Source organism: Pipistrellus hanaki, assembly GCF_964339955.1.
Source record: "Pipistrellus hanaki genome assembly, chromosome: 6".
Classification (NCBI taxonomy): Eukaryota; Metazoa; Chordata; class Mammalia; order Chiroptera; family Vespertilionidae; genus Pipistrellus; species Pipistrellus hanaki.
Window position 1 is genome coordinate 41234061 of NC_140508.1, and position 16532 is coordinate 41250592.

Consider the following 16532-nt stretch of genomic DNA (forward strand, 5'->3'; position numbering starts at 1 on the left):
GTATGTGCGAGCATACCCACATGTGTGCACACATGTGTATGCATGCATGCATGTATGCTTTGTGTATGTATGTGTGCACACCCGTGAAAGTCTTTATCTGCCTGTCAGATTGAGGCAGGGACACTATTTGGTTGCTGTTGACTTTATTCTGAACTGCACAGTGGTACTGCAGCATTGCAGAAAATATATTGATTGATTGATTGACCTTTTTGAAATTAAAAGAGCAAGGAGCTGGGAGCATGAGACTCGGGATATAGCCAATGGGTCGATCAGCAGATATGCATTGAGCACGGGTCGGCACTGTGCTGGACACTGTGGGACTCACAGAAGCAAGCCACACCCTCCCTGCCTCAGGAGGTCAGACTGCGGATGCTGAAATCACAGAACTTCAGGGGTCAACAGGCCACCCCTCAGCTCTTGGGTGAGGAAGCAGAGGCTCTGGGAGTTGAAATCATGCTCCCAGCTCCTTGCTCTTTTAATGTTGAATTCCAGGGTGTGACCTTTGACCAACTGCTAACAGGCCCAGCGGAAGTCACCTCCCCACCATCAGGATTTCTTTTCCATCACATGGGCCGGGCGGGATCATTCACAGGTACTGGGAGCTCAGCCAAGATGGGCAGCCTCCTCAACTCCATGGCAGCGGGAGGGGTGGGGGGACAACCGCATTGCAATGATGACACACAGTTAACTCGTATTCAGCAAGAACTAACTTCCCCGTGCCTTACACTCGCGAAGTGCGTGCGATTATTCCTCATTGTTTACATGTGAGAACACGAAAGCTCAGAGTGTGGTGTGATCTGCCCAGGGACACATGGGTAGTGGGTTGTGCCAGGACCCGCTGCAGAGTGAACTTTCCACAGCCTAAGTCATTTGGCTCCCACTGACGGGATAGCATTATTTATGGCTGGAAGCGCTGGCTATTACGACATGAATGGAGACAAAGTCGGTTCTAGCACCCCTTTCTAAAGCCGGGACTGGATGATTGGACTGACACATTTTGAGGGACGAACCCAGTTTCCTTAGGGCTGGCAGCCTCTTGTCAGACCTCATAGGCATGTGGCGAGGGGAACTGCAAGTAGGACTGCACTCGGACTAGAACAGAGGCTCATTACTCCAAACTGTGGTTTGGAGTAAATCCTCCCTCCCCAACCCCAAGGAAGAAATATGGCTTTCGAAATAATTATTTGTTCCCTTTTTTAAAATAATAAAAAAAAATGAATTGAGATTCTTCAGTAATTCCTTATCCTATGCTGTGCACACCATTTCAAGGTAATGACCAAATTCCTTTCTTCTCCGGTGATGACATCTGGGGTGGCCACCTCTCAGATAGCAGGATGCTCAGCGGGAAAGACACACGCAGTACCAAGCCTTGTACTCGGAGTAGTTAGTGTTCCCCTGATGGTAGCATTTGAAGAGGCGTAACATTGAGATTTGGTTTGATGTTGGGAGGGCTGTTTGTGGCTACATCTTCATAAATAATGGCACTGACTGCATAAAAAAAAAAGACCCATCGAGAGAGCAAAAGGGAGAAGTTAGGTGGTCCCCTAGCAAGCTGGGAGTTTGACTCAGACTCCATTAGAAGAAAGAGCTACGGAGGTGCTAGAAGTTTCCAGGGAAATATCTCCATATACCTCCTCTACCTACCCTCACCCCTGCCTTCCAGTTTTGTCCCTGACTGTAGCCAAGGAGACCAGGGCCTGACAGAAAGAGCACTGCTTGGTACTTGTCTCCACTAAGGAGAAGGGCTCCTGGCACGGATGTACCTGGAAGTGACCCCGGGGACCGGGGTGCAGAGGCTCCGCTCTCCGAGCTTCTGTGTCTGAATGACAGCTGGAGACGAAGCGTCACCAGGAGACAGAGGAGCACCTGGCACCGTGGATAGATTTTTGTCACATTGATGAGTACTTCAAATTACAGGCATTAGTTCCGAGGCTTTGTTTAGCAATTGGTGCCACAGCAATTGGGTTTTTGTTCATTGATTTACACGAATGCAGAGTGTGGCTGGCCTCTCAGGATGCAGGATTTGCCTGGTGGGGTTGCTTTTGTTCCTCAGAACTCTTTAGGGAATGCGGGAGAACTCAACTATCGCGGGGGGGGGCAGTCTCCCCTCCCCACATGAGCCTGGGACAGGGCAACACCCCGATTCTTGGGGTCAAGGGAGAGGCAGGAAGCAGGCATGTTACTTCCCTGTCCCAGCCTCACTCTCGCCGAGGCCCATGAGCAGCACGGGGCTTCTCGACCTACACAGTATTGACACTTGGGGCCGGAGAGTCCTTTGTCCTGGGGCTGTCCTGAGCCTTGTAAGATGTTTAGCAGCATCCTGGCATCTACCCACTAGATGACAGTAGCAACCCTTAGCCCAACTGAGACATCCCAAAGTGTCTCCAGATACTGCAAAATGTTCCTCGAGGACGCAGTCACCCTGGGGGTAACCAGAGACTCCTACACGCCCTGACTTGCCATAAGCCTTGGTGTAGTGCCTAGGATTTAGGGTTCACAGGGGCATGAAGGTATGTGGGGGGTTGGGGAAGAGGGAGAGATTGGGCAGAGTCACCTGCTAGGAAAAAAAAATTCTCACCAGAAAATTATAAAATTAGCCAAACTTTCTATAAACCTCACAGGTTGTCCTGTAATTTACTTATATTATCTACTTTAATGTCTACAAATTGAGGCTCTCACTTTTCTACTCAGCAGATGACGAAACTGTCCAAGGCTAAAAAATTGGAATTAGAAGCAAAACTGAGATTTGAACCCAAGCCAACCAGGCCCGTCCTATCTTGACATGGGATTGTTTATGAACCTGGAGATGCCAGGCTCACACACCTCTCCATTCCCTCTCGTGGGCCCTGCTGGCTCCCTCGGGGTCCTTTTATTGCATCTGCTGCAGCTGTGCTCAGGGCCAGGGGAGCTGCTGGCCAACCTCTTTGCATAACAATGACCAGAGAAAGGACAAAGAATGGCCAGGAGCACCTAAGATCGAGGGCGTTGCTTGGCAAGGTCCCCTCCCAAGCCCTGATTCCTTCCTCTTCGGCTGGTCAGGACCCTCAGTGACAAGCCTGTGGCTCCATCAGAAGAAGCCAGGCCAGAGCCCAGTCTGTAGCCTCCCCCACGCGGGAGCCGTGCCTACCAAGTGAGCTGCTGCACAGTTGGGTCCTCCTGGGAGTGAGGCTAGCTGCAAGGGCAGGGGTCAAGAAGCAGGGTCAAAGGGTCAGGACCCAGGGGAAAACGGGAGATTAAACATCCTCCTTTTCAAATCCGGAGGTCTGGATAATTAATTGGTGCCTGAACACGAAAGCCTTGGATGATGGTTCTGGACAAGGGCCCTTCAGATCCTGCCTCTCATTCTCCATGTCCTCATCCTTCTCGGCAGCACCTAAGCCAGAGCCACACCAGCCCAATGGCCACGTGGTTGGGTGGTTTGGCCCGAGATTGGCTTTTGCCAGTGGCTGTCCTCACACAGGCCTCTCTTCCCTGTTCCAGTGGAGGTTCCCCTCCCATTGGGGGGCTGTCTCTGGAGGGATCACACAGCTCAGGGCAGGCCAAGTGGAAACAAGGCTGCCTCCCTGGAGCCATGGCCCTCGGCTGACATCCGTCTATTTGGAGCCAGGTGTGGAGGAAGCAGGCAAGGGGACACTCCCTTCACGTGCTCTGGGTTAATCTGAGGGTCACCTGCTCCCACTTCAGAATCAGAAACATCTCCAGGAGCCTTGTGGCCGCAGGGTGATTGGTGAGCGCCAGGGGGGCTGTCTCTCCCACAGCATGCCTGTGGGAAACGGAGAGTTTGTACCTTGAAGTCTTGAAAAGTTCCTCTCCCCGTTCCCCACCTCCACTTTGATAAGTACGGTGAGCATGAGCAAAACCAGGACCATCCACACAGACACCCACTCGCTACTCACAGAGGTCCTGCCTGGTGTTCTGACCCCATCTTACAGATGAGAAGACAGAGCCTCCTATGAACATATCTGAAGAGCTGGGATCAAGCCCAGGCTCCTGGCTGCAGTGTCTCTCTCTACGGGGAGCAGGAGCGGGGAGAGGCGTCTGAACAGGCATCACCTCTGCCCTGCAGGATGGAGCCTGGGGCAGCATGGTGATTGTGGGGACAAGGCCCCCTGTCCCAGCGGCTGGCCCTGCCTGGACCCTGCAGAGTTCTGGCTGGGCTTGGGCGCTGGGGAGCTGGGCCCAGAGCAGCCCTCTTGGCAGGACTCCTCAGGTGAAGGCCAGCTGTGGCAGCTCAGGGTGCTGTTGGAAAGTCCTGAGAGGCTGGGCAACACCGAACTGTGGGGACCCTGGGGGCAATGCTGCACCTCCCTGGAGGGAGCAGCGCTTGGTCAGGGGAGGTGCAGGGGCTAAGGGGGCCAGGATGCAGGGGATGGGCAGGGCATCCTGAGTGCCTGCTGGGTGCCCTGGGGATGAAGGTAAAGGGCTCTTGGTTCCCATACAGAACACTCCCTGAGCTCTGCCTTTGCTGTGGTGGTTCTGCGGTGAGCGCACTCCCAGAATCAAGTTTGCTAAAATTCTAAAAGCATTCTTCCGGCCTCCTCCCGCCCTCCCAATCCTTCATGCATTGGAGTACTTAGTGGTGTGCGTGTGCGTCTGTGTGAGGAGGGAGAGGGGGAGGGGTCAGGGGTGTTCTTCACTTGTCTCTGCTGCTGTCCCCAGCACCTTCAAAGCCCCAGGAGAAGGTCTAGGGAGGGCAGTGTTGTGCTGAGGGTCAGCCTGGCCTGTGGACTGAGGTGGGCAGGGTTGGGTGGGAATACTGGCTCTTGGGCGGACTCGGTTCTGTCACAGGAACAGTTTAGGCCTGGTTCCTCTGTCCTAGCCAGGCACATTCCAGAATTTTCCACCTGCTTCCCTAGCGCACACATACCCTGCCACGTGACAGGGCAGAGAGCCAGTCCCTAGGCCAGGCTTGATTGATTTGTAGTTGCTGGTCTGTTTAATGTCTCTTGTCCCCAAGCGCCCATCTCGGCGGCCGAGGTGCTACATTACCTCGCAGGCCTGGCTGCTTGACACCCGCGCCCCGGAGGATGCTTGGGGAGGTTACAGGTGCAACAAGCAAAATGAAAATCCATAGTTTTTAAACCTTTATGAATTGAGAATGTAAACCTGGAAAATGGAACTGGAGTTACTAATGGACGATTGGTTTGACCAGCCCATCCATCCTCCAGGCTCCTGGCTGAGAGCTCTCCTCCCCCACCATCCCGCCTGCCCTCTCAGAGGCAGGAACACGGAGCAGGCGCACACAGGCGCAGGAGAGGGAAAGCACTCACCACCAGCCCTGCCAGAGGCCTGGTGCCCAGCTAAGACCGAGGGAGGTGCTGGCAGCAGGAGCCCCAGTGGGTTTGGAGGAGGGTTCAGGGCTCATGGACTGAACTGTGACTTTGACCACAGAGGGTCCTTGGGAGCAGGGGAGAGCCCCTTCCCCCTCCAGCCCTGGCCAGACCCTGACCCGGGCAGGAAAAAGCCTCCCCTGGTGGAAAGGGAGGTGACATCCCATCAACACCTGCACTGGGTTCAATAGCTGACTACTGGGGACAGGGGTCCCACTCAGGGGTCAGGACTAGCCCCAGCCATCATCCACAAGAGGGTACGCCGCCCTGAGGGTCTGCAGACTTGCCCTCTCCTATGCCACCCCCAGGAGTCACTCACCTTTTCCAACCACTTTCTTTCCTCTGGCCCCTGCCCCACCCTGCGCTCCAACACCCTGCCCGCTCTCTACTTTTTTTGTTGCAAGAAAAAATATTCATGGGGGATTTTGCTTTCTTGTTGTATAAATGTTGTATGTGGCTCTTGTTCTCCCTTTTTTCTTCAGCTTCATGGCAGACAAGGTACGAAGAGGTCACACAGAAGGGGTATAGAAGCCTGGATCTGGAATTGTTGTAAGTGGCCCGGCCTCAGGTGTCTGACAGTGACTGGTGGGGTCAGGCCAAATCTGGGTCCAGCAACCTCGGTACTTGGGTTCTGGGTAGGAAATAATTCAAAGTCTAGACTCAAATTGTAAGAGAACATTTATTTGGTAAATTACAGAGGCAGAGGAAGTAATTTCTAGAAGAGCATAGGACATAAATTATAGAGGTAAAGGAAGGGCCCTTGGAGCTTGGGAATGAGGAAGCTAATGGTAATGCACCTGGGGAGAGGGAAAGAGAAGGGAAAGGCCCACAATCCTGAAGGGAGAGCGCATTGGGTCCTCTATCCTAAGGGTTTTAAAGGCCAAGATTTTAGGGGAGGTCCCAGGGAAAGATCTGAATAGAATATTCAGTATTTCTCTAGGTGTGTCCATTCAGGGTTGTGGTCTCCACTGATTAATTGGCCGGCACAGGGATCATTATTCCATGAAGCTGTTCTTGATGTCAGCCTTGGCTGGTTTTGTTGCTTATCTGGACCTGGAGCTGAAATACAACCAAGGCCTAAATATTATTTCTAGAGAAGAAAGGTCAGGGGGTCCAAATCTTGATATGCCAGCTAGGGAGAAAAAGTCACCCGAGGGGTTAGGTCCCACCCTACAATTGATTGTCCATTTATAGGCACCTGGGGCTTTTCATTCTGGTGACCTTCTGTACCTGGCCCATCATCATTGCTCTGCTCAGGTCTGTCTAACTGCCTATAGCAGAATGTTAGAAAAGAAAACTTAAAAAAATTCAAACAGCTGCATTGAGAAATAATTCATATAGGGAACAATGTGTTTATTTGAAGTAAACAATTCAATAATTTTTAGTATATTACAGAGTTGAGCATCTATCACAAATGTCAATCTTAGAATATTTTCATTATCCTTCAAAAAAAAAAAAAAAAACACAAAAAACAAACAAGCCCATATTTCTTTGTTATCTCCCGATTTCCCCCAGCCCTAGGAAACCACTTATCTACTTTCTGTCTCTATAGCTGGATACTCCATATAAATAGAATTGTATAGTATGTGGTTTCTTTCATTTAGCACTGGAGGCCCATTGCACAAAGATTTGTGTAATAGGGTTTCCTTCCCCTGGCTGCTGGGACCAGTTTTCCTCCAGCACCCGGGACCCAGGCCTCGCTCTGGCCGTAGAAGAGAAGCTAAGCCTCTTCAGTCTTCAGTCTTCAGTCTTCAGTCTTCAGTCTTTGCTCAGGCAGGAGCCCTCAGTCTTTGTTCCATGCCTGTATATGTAAATCAGCTCACAATCTTTGTTGGGTTAATTTGCATACTCTCTCCTGATTGGCTGATTGACATCAGCAGAGGTATGGTCAATTTACAAATTTCTCTTTTATTAGTGTAGACTAGAGGCCCAATGATGAAGATTCATGCAAGAATGGACCTTCCTTCCCTGGCTGCTGGCACCACCTTCGCTTTGGCCAGAGCCACCTTTCCCCTCTGGCTCAGAGCCATGTTTCTGCCTTCCCATGCTGCTCAGAGGCCTGGAGTGGCTGGTGTGGTGCGGAATGTCTGCATCATCACCATGGCAATGATGCAAGCATTCCACCCCACCTCCAGCTGCCTGGGGCCGATGTATGCAAATTAACCCACAATCTTTGTTGGGTTGATTTGCATACTCGATTCTGATTGGCTGGTGGGCGTTGCAAAGGTTCAGTCAATTAGCATGTTACTCTTTTATTAGGTAGACTAGAGGCCCAGTGCACAAAATTTACGCACAGGGTGGTGTCCCTCAGCCCAGCCTACATCCCTCTCCAATCTGGGATCCCTTGAGAAATGTCCGACTGCCCGTTTAGGCACGATACCACTGGATTGTGCCTAAACGGGCAGTTGGACATCCCTTTCATAATACAGGACTGCTGGCTTCAAACCACTCTGCTGCCTGCCTGCCGGCCTGATCACCCCCTAATCACTCTTCTGCCAGCCTAATTGATACCTAACTGCTTCCCTGCCAGCCTTATTGCCCCTAACTGCCCTCCCTTGACAGCCTGGTCATCCCTAACTGTGCTCCCCTGCAGGCCTGGTCACTCCCAACTGCCCTCCCCTGCAGGCCTGGTTGCCCCCAACTGCCCTTCCCTGTAGGTCTGGTGTCGCTCCCAACTCTCCTCCCCTGTAGGCCTGGTCCCCTCCCAACTATCCTCCCTTGCAGGCCTGAGTCCCTCCAACTGCCCATCCCTGCAGGCCTGATTATTCCCAACTGCCATCCCTTGCTGGCTATCTGTGGCAGCCATCTTGTGTCCATATGGGGGCAGCCATCTTTGACCACATGGAGGCAGCCATCTTGTGAGTTGGAGTGATGGTCAATTTGCATAATACCTCTTTATCAGATAGGATGACATTTTTGAGGCTCATCTGTGCTGTCATCACTCTAATTCTTTTTATTAATGAATAATATTCCATTGTATGGATATAGGCCATTTAAAAAAAATAGTTAAAAACTTAAGTATGTGACTTAGGAGGAAAGAGATCATAACAAGTGAATAAAAGAATAAAGACATGTTAATGCTAACCTAAAAATCCTCCAGTTGTTGGCTGATCTGAAAGGATTATGGCTTTAAGAAGGGAATTATGGTAAATAAAAAATTTTTTTAAAGATTTTTAAATTGATTTTTAGAGAGAAAGGAAGGGAGAGGGAAAGAGAGAAACATTGGTGTAAAAATGGAACATGAATTGGCAGCCTCCTGCATGACCCCTACTGTGTATCAAGCCCACAACCCAGGTATGTGTCCTGACCAGAAAATGAGCCAGCAACCTTCTGGTGCACAGGATGACACCCACCCAAGTGAGCCACACCAGCCAGGGCCTGGTCATTTTTTAAAAAGCACTTAGATCAGTATTGTTCATGATATCATGTACAGTTATGTAAGAAAAAACCACAGAGCTTTTTCAATACCATGGTTCATATTTATTTACTAGAGGCCCAATTCATGAAATTTGTGCTTGGGGGGGGGGGGGGGGAGGGTGTCTCTCAGCCCAGCCTGCACCCTCTTGCAGTTTGGGAGCCCTTGGGGGATGTCCAACTGATGGTGTAGGCCCACTTCCTGGAGGGAGCTGGCTGAAGCCAGCAGTCAGACATTCTTAGCGCTGCTATGGAGGTGGGAGAGGTTCCTGCCACTGCTGCTGCACTTGCCAGCCTTGAGCCTGGCTTCTGGTTGAGCGGTGCTCCCCCTGTGGGATCAGGCTGAAACCAGCTCTCCAACATCCCCTGAGGGGTCCCAGATTGTGAGAGGCTGAGGGACCCCACCAGTGCACAATTGGGGCTCGGGGAGAGATGCAGGAGGTTGGCCAGTCGGGGAAGAACCAGGACAGTGCTCTAGGGTGTGTACAGCCTGTCTCGCTCAATCCTGATCAGCTGGACCCTGGTAGCAAGCTAACCTACAGATCAGAGCATCTGCCCCTTGATGGTCAGTGCATGTCATAGTGACTGGTCAACTGGTCAACTGTCTGCCCCCTGCTGGTCAGTGTGCATTATAGCGAGCAGTTGAGCATCCTTGGCATATCATTAGCATATTATGCTTTGATTGGTTGAATGGCCAACTGATCGACCAGACACTTTGCACATTAGGCTTTTATTATATAGGATTTAGAGAGGAAAATTTGGTAAAATACATGGTTCAATGCTGGTCATTAATTTTCTTAGGGCCTTGTGATTGGGTACAATATAATTCCACCAGCCAAGGAGAAGCAGACCCCTGCATAAAAGAGAAAGGTCTCTGGGGCTCTAAGACCAGGAACCTGAAGCTATAGAGAGGGCAAACCCACAGTCTACACAGAGGCAGCTGCTCCTGCCATTTGCACATTGTTGGTATATTGCTCACTGACGTCTGGATCCTTCAGCCACACAGTGTGTCTGTGCTCATCAGATGACCATGTTTTTAAGCTCAGAGCCCAGAGATTAGAGATTCAGAGCAGTGATAAGTTCAGCTGTCCTTGAACTTTTCCTAAACATCGTATTCATGTTTGTTTGCAACCATAGCCTCAGTTCTTCATACCCATTGCCATGCTGATTTGAGCTCCTTCTCCTGCCCTGCCTCACCCTCTAATACTTGTTTCAGCCATGTAACTTGCCTTGGCTCATGAGATGACAGCAGACACCTGAGCAAGCTAACCTGGATGAGCCCAGCCAAGATCAGCCGATAACCAGCCAACCCTGAAGTGTAAGAAAAGAGCAGTTCAGGAGAGTCCCAGAGGCGGCCCTTAGCTAACTCTAGACATCAGGATGTGAGCAAGTGTTCTCATTGTATGCTTTGTTGTTTTTTGTCACTGGCATATGGTGGCAATGGATAATGGATATAGGACTTTCACAAAATCATTTTTAAATTAACTGATTACCTCCTGTTTTCCCTAGTAAACATAACTTCCACACTTACCTTTCCTCATGTACCTCATCCCTAGGTTTCTGATTTTCTCAGACCTCGTCTAATAGTTCCTCGCATGTTCCCTCCAGGTATCCTTTTTATGCTCGTCTGTCCTGTTTTATGCACCAGGGGGTCATTGTGCTCATTATCTCTCCCTGTCTCTCATTCTTTCATTATACAATGTGAACAACAGAGCAAGAAAATGAAAAGGAAAAAAAAAAAAAAAGAAAGAAAAAAAAAAAACCCAAACCAAAATAAAAAACAACAGAACTTTGGTGAATGGACTGTTTAGCTGGAAGACTGAGAAAGAGAATGAATGGATGAACTAGGAAATGGAAAACATTGATTGCCTGACATTTCCATCTGCTGCATGCTCCTCACAGACTGCCCTCACACTGTGGCAGGACAGTTGTCTTTATACCGGGAGAACTCTCAGTGACTGCTTCATTACAGGTCGGAGCAGGACAGAGGGGAACAGAGCAGGTGAAAGAGGAAAAGTTGGCTTCCTGCCACAGCCAGCTGTCCAGGCAGGTTCTTTTGCAAATGAAACGTTAAGTATCCAGGGATCTGCACAGAATGTCACTAGGTCCTGATGGCTGCCTCAAAGGTGATCAGCTGTTTCTTGGTAAATTTTGGTGCCATGTTCTGAGAAGGAGAACAGAAAAAAGAGATGATGCAAGAAACAGAAAATGAAAGACGGGAAAGAAGGGGTGGCCGTTGAGATGTGAGGAAAGGGGAGACTGAGAGCACATGAGAGCCTTCGATTCTGAAGAAGAGATGCATTGACCTTCTGCGATTGGTCAGCCTCACTCAGCTCCTTGAGGTCTCTTGCCTGTTTGTGGCTGGTGGGAGCCAGGACAATGGAGAAATGTTGGGCTCTTTTAGTCTTAATACTGTGCACACAGGTGATGCTAAGAGCTATAGAGCTGCTTGTCTACCCAATCCAGGGAGTAGGGGTCGGGGCAGGTGCAGGGCAAGAGGGCCAAAGGAAAGGGTGCATGTGGACAGCCCCTCAGGGGAAGGGGCAGAGGTCCTCTCCACCAGAGGGTTTGTATTCTTTTAATTACCCCCCATACTTACACCAGTTTTTAAAAATATATATTTTATTGATTGTTTTGCAGAGAGGAAGGGAGAGTGATAGAAAGCCAGTGATAGGAAGGGAGAGTGATAGAAACATCAATGAGAGAGAAACATTGATCAGCTGCCTCCTGCACATCTCCCACTGGGGATGTGCCTGCAACCAAGGTATGTGCCCTTGACCAGAATCGAACCTGGGACCTCTCAGTCTGCAGGCCGATGCTCTATCCACTGAGCCAAACCGGTTTCAGCTACACCAGTTTTGAGTTGTTTTTTGTCACAACTAAAAGAGCCTTAACTAAGACAAATCATGGTCCAAACATGGGAAGAGGGAACTGATCCATAGCCTTATTATCTATTCCCCCACCTCCCTGTGTTCTCTTCCGTCTATGTTGAGCTCTAATTTTAGTGCCCCATCCACTGAGATCCCTCTCTCCCCAAGGCTAATTGGTTCGGCTTTTCCTGGGGCCTGTTCTGTCCTTTTCTGACTTTGCTATCTATCCTATGTGTCCAGTGGCAAGAGCGTGGCAGCCTCTGGTGGAGCTTTCTGACTGGTGCATGGGCAGTATTACTCAGAAGTGGGTTCTATTGTATTGGAGGAAGGAAAATATGGTGAATTATTAAAAGTAAAATGAGGCAGGCAGTCCATTTAGGAAGAAATATGGGGTTGATGGGAGCTGACACATGCAAATGAAGTGAAGGTTAATTAGAAGCAAAGCAACTAGTGGTCCCTCTAGTCCTGCCTTGGAGGAAACGCTGGGGCGGGATTGTGTGGAGCAAAGACAAGGAAGAGAAGACTGAAGTATGCAAAAGCATTAAAACCTGTGTGCTGGAGAGACATACAACACACACACACACACACACACACACACACACTCACACACATGCACGCACACAAACAAGAGAAATAGCTGTTAGTTAAGCACCTAGCAGAATTTCAATAGGGCAGTGAAATTATGCCAGGGTGGCTATTTGAGATTAGGTGGATAAGGTATCTGAATTAGTTCAATAATAAAAAAAAAAAACTTAATGAAATTAGTTTTATTTACACTAAAAACTGCACTCCTACGGGCTTCACTGCATCATTAGGAGCTCTGCCTCATGACCAAGTTTGAAAGCCACTGTGGTGGTGACTGAAGAAATGCAAGACCAAGCTCAGGCACCTCTCAGGGCTCTGACCGTGAGAGGAGGGGATTGGAAAGCTTGTAGAAAGCACTCACTGGACATGGGACAGTGCAAATTCAATAGATTTCTCTGAAGACCCCTTCTGTCAGTGATCAAGTGGACAAAGCTTAGATGCCAAGTCCATCTCATTCCCAAATCCAAGCTCATCCTACTTCACAACCATACTGCTTCTCACTGGGTGGTAGAGCCATTTGAGCTTAGTAGGAACTGAGCTACATTTTCCCACAATAAGAAGAAGCAAAGTGCTAAGTGGCATTACCAGCAAAGAAAGTAGAGATTCATTTGAAGGAGAGTGGACAGAGATGCAGCAATGGCCATGTCTTAGGAGACATGGTGTCCGGGGGTCTCGGCTGGGCGGTAAAGTATTCACAAAGCTTCTTACTATTTTCTCTCCAGCCCCTCCGTGAATACCCAGGTGCTCCCAGAGACCTGAAGGACCGCCCTGTCCTCTGCCAGCTCCAAGGCCTCCCTGTGTCCAGGGTGTATTTCTCTTTTGAAGCCCAAATGCCACTTCTTCAGACCTTGTTAGAGACTGAAGCTAACAATGGCATACAGGTAAGTGCTAAAAGGTGTTAATGCCATTCCTGGATCGCTTGTTTGCATTTTGCAAAGGTGGTTCCGGAGAGTGGAATGGTTACGGCACAGATGTTGGGAGAGACACTGGGACAAAACCAGTGAAAGTGCTCACCTCCCACCATGAGGCTTTCCTTCATGTTTCACAGCCCCTCGGTGCTCTGGAGGGGTGGGGTGTACATTGTTCCCGGGAGGAATATTCCTGTCTACAGCGGGGCTGGGGAGAAGGGGGAGGAAAATGGAAAACGGAGGTTTCCCTGGAGCAAACCAGCAATATTGAAACCAACACACACACACACACACACACACTGCAAATTGTTATAGGCAGAAGCTGACATAGCCTTTTGCACAAAGGTGCCACAGAGATTGTCCCCAAGAAGGAGGGGCTTCTGGTGCCCCTTTTATACCTGTGTCAGGGAGCACAGCTGCTTGCACGGTAAGGAGATGCAGCAAAATGTTGATAATGAGGAAACTGGAGAATGCAAAAGAAAATACAGCTGCTCCAGTGGGGGAGGGGGGGGCAGAAGAGGGAGGGGGTGGAGGAGGGAGGGAGGGATGGGAGGAGCGGTGGGGAAGAGGAAGGAGGGCAAAGAGACTGGGAGATACAGCGGGAGGGAGAGAGGGAGTGAAGAAGAGGGAACGCATAAGTTCAATAAGGGGGGTGGGGGGGGGGGACGGAGGAGGGGAGTGGGAGGGTGCTCTGTCTAGCTCCCAGACGCCCTAGGAAAGGGCTAGGGAAGAGATGGGAGTCTGGCATCTGTTTTCAGAGCTCTTGCTGCTCCGAGCCACGTTCTCCCATTCGGCCCCTTTCTTCGATAGTGCTGTGCTCTATCGATCGCTCTGGCCTTTGCAAAGCCTCCGGCTCTGCTCAGCCTCCGGCCCCCAGGGAGCCCTGCGCTTTGCTCCCCTTTGCTCCAGCAGGAGTGTGTCGGGCTGCTCCACCCAGCCGAGGAAGGGCCCACCGGAGCCTCCCCACAGAGCCGGCGGATACGGGGTTCCTTACTGCCCTGTCCTAAGCGGAGTCTCTAAGGCCTCTGGGGAGGAGGAGATGGGGGTGAAAGGCGAAAGCGGGGAGGAGGGTGGGGCTTCTGCGGACCCCACGCCCTCCTCAGCCACATTCCTGCAGAAGGTCCAACGAGCCCCGCCCTTTGCTCTGACCCAGCGCATCTCCCACCTCCTGCCCCAGCCACCCTCCACGTGCCACCCAGGTATCCTAGCCGGATGCCCCACACCTCACAACACTTCCCTGGCTTCCCCGGGCTCCGAGGCTCAGCCCTCCAGAGCAGCGCTACCCGCACTTGGTCTCATCCCCGCCCCCACCCCCTCAGGGCGCGCCTCAGGTGGTCCCCTCCCCTCCCAGTCTCACAGGAAGTCCTTCTCCAGGGCGGGTCCGCAGCTCTCTGCTCTCCACTTGCCTGGTGTACGACTTCCAGGAAGGGGTCCTTTTCTTCCTGATAGTCAAAATGAGAAAATTATGTGGTTGGAAGGGGACAGGCCCGAAGTGGGAGCCAGGGGCTCTAACCCAGGCTCTGCCACCAACTGGCTGGGTGGCGGTGGGCAGCCCTCTTGTGCGGTGAGGGACCGAACTCCACACCTCTAACTCAGGAGAGAGCAGAGCCCCCCCCAAGCCGGCTGAGTGAGCTCCAAGACTGGTATTTGCTCACCTGCAGTATTTCCTGGGGAAGCCAGTCAGCCCTTCTCTGTATTTCTTCTATCTTTGATTCTGGCACTAGGGAGCATTACATGTTGAGGCACTCAACGATGAACATCTCTTTTTAAAATTGCAATGTGACATTTTGCCTATAGATAAGGCACGTTGGGTCTAAGTGGCAAAGCGGAGTGGTGACTCCCAGTTAACTGGACAAAAGAAAAGCTTTTGGGTGGATATGACCCCCTCACTGTCCCCAGCAAATCTGCTTCTGGGGCAATGTGGCCTGTGTGAGGGACCCTCTTGCTGCCTGCCCCAGGCTGTGCTCTGGCCCTCTCTGAATCATTTCTGAGGGGTGTCTGGATCTGGGTACCTGCAGGGTGGCTGCTGACAAGCACATGTACTGAAGGGAACTCCAGTCTGAATAATTCCTGGTGCTCTGGAAAGATGTCAGCTTTCAGTGAGAGGGGAAATCTGAGACTTTGGCTTCCTGCAGAGAGCAAAGGGAGAAGGCAGAAATAGTGAAGCTAAGAAGTCAGACAGTGGGAGCAAGAGAGAATGATTCATGATGGGGAAAGACAGCCTGGGAGCAGTGATAAGAGAAAGAACAAAACCAGGCACAGAGACTTGTAAAGTCAGAGAAAAATGATCACGTGAGATAGTGAGTCAAGGGTGGACACACGCATCGACCTTCTAGGCAAATCCTTCTGGGTGGACTGAGGGCCTGGTTTGTTGGGAAGGAAAGCCCTTGTTCCAAAGGAGAAAGCACGCTACATGGATGAACTGTTTGGAACATAATAAAAACTCATCAAGTACGCTATGGTGGAATTGGTTCTTTCCCTACCTTGTTTTATACTTAGCAAGGGCTTCTAGCTTTGTGCCTGATATGTTAAGTGGCCGGAGTAATTCCCTGCAGGAACTGGCAAATCTGTGTGTCGTCCAGAAGCTAAACTGTGCAATGGCGAAGCTGGTCTTTGTCCTCTGGCTCTTTTCATGATTGTCTTCCCCACTTTTCACGTTTTCAGTGATACCACCTCATCTTTACTTTCACAATTCTCTCTCTCACAAAAGCCCATGTGGCTACCTCTCTTTTATAATGGGAAGTTTTAGGGACTTCCTCTGTTATTTTCACCAAGGGATTAAATCACTAATAGCAACATTTTTGACACCAGTTGGAAAATATTTGGTCAGTGGACCTTCCCAAAAGCCCTATGCAATATAGAGCAAACCTACAACCCTTCTCCTACCTTTCTGTGTCATAACTTTCATTTCCCCTGAGATCCCAATACACACACACACACACACACACACACACATTTAGAGCTGAGTGTGGATTTCCAAGTGTAGTTCATTGAACAAGTGTCCAACTGGCTACACCAGAACCGCTAAGGAGCTTGCAAAACACATTTTTTTGGACCACACATGTAAAGATTTTAAATTAAGTAGGAATAGGGTAGGCTTGAGAATTTGAACATTTTAAAAGTCCCTTGTGAAAGAGCATGAGTCAAGGATGGACACACGCCTCAACCTTGTGGCCAAATTGTTCTGGGTGGGTTTGGGACCTGATGCTCAAACAGGTTTAGAAAGAACTGATCTACTACCCAGTAGCAGTACTTAAAAAATCAGTGAGTTGCTGTAAGTGGTTGGTTTATGAGAGACTTTATTCATCATTGAAAATAGCTTATTAAGAGTTATATCAGGAGAGTCCTAGTGCTATGGGTCATTCCTCTGACATGGTTTTCATGTTATCTTACCATCTTGACTCCAGTTGGTTGGGAAAGAGAGA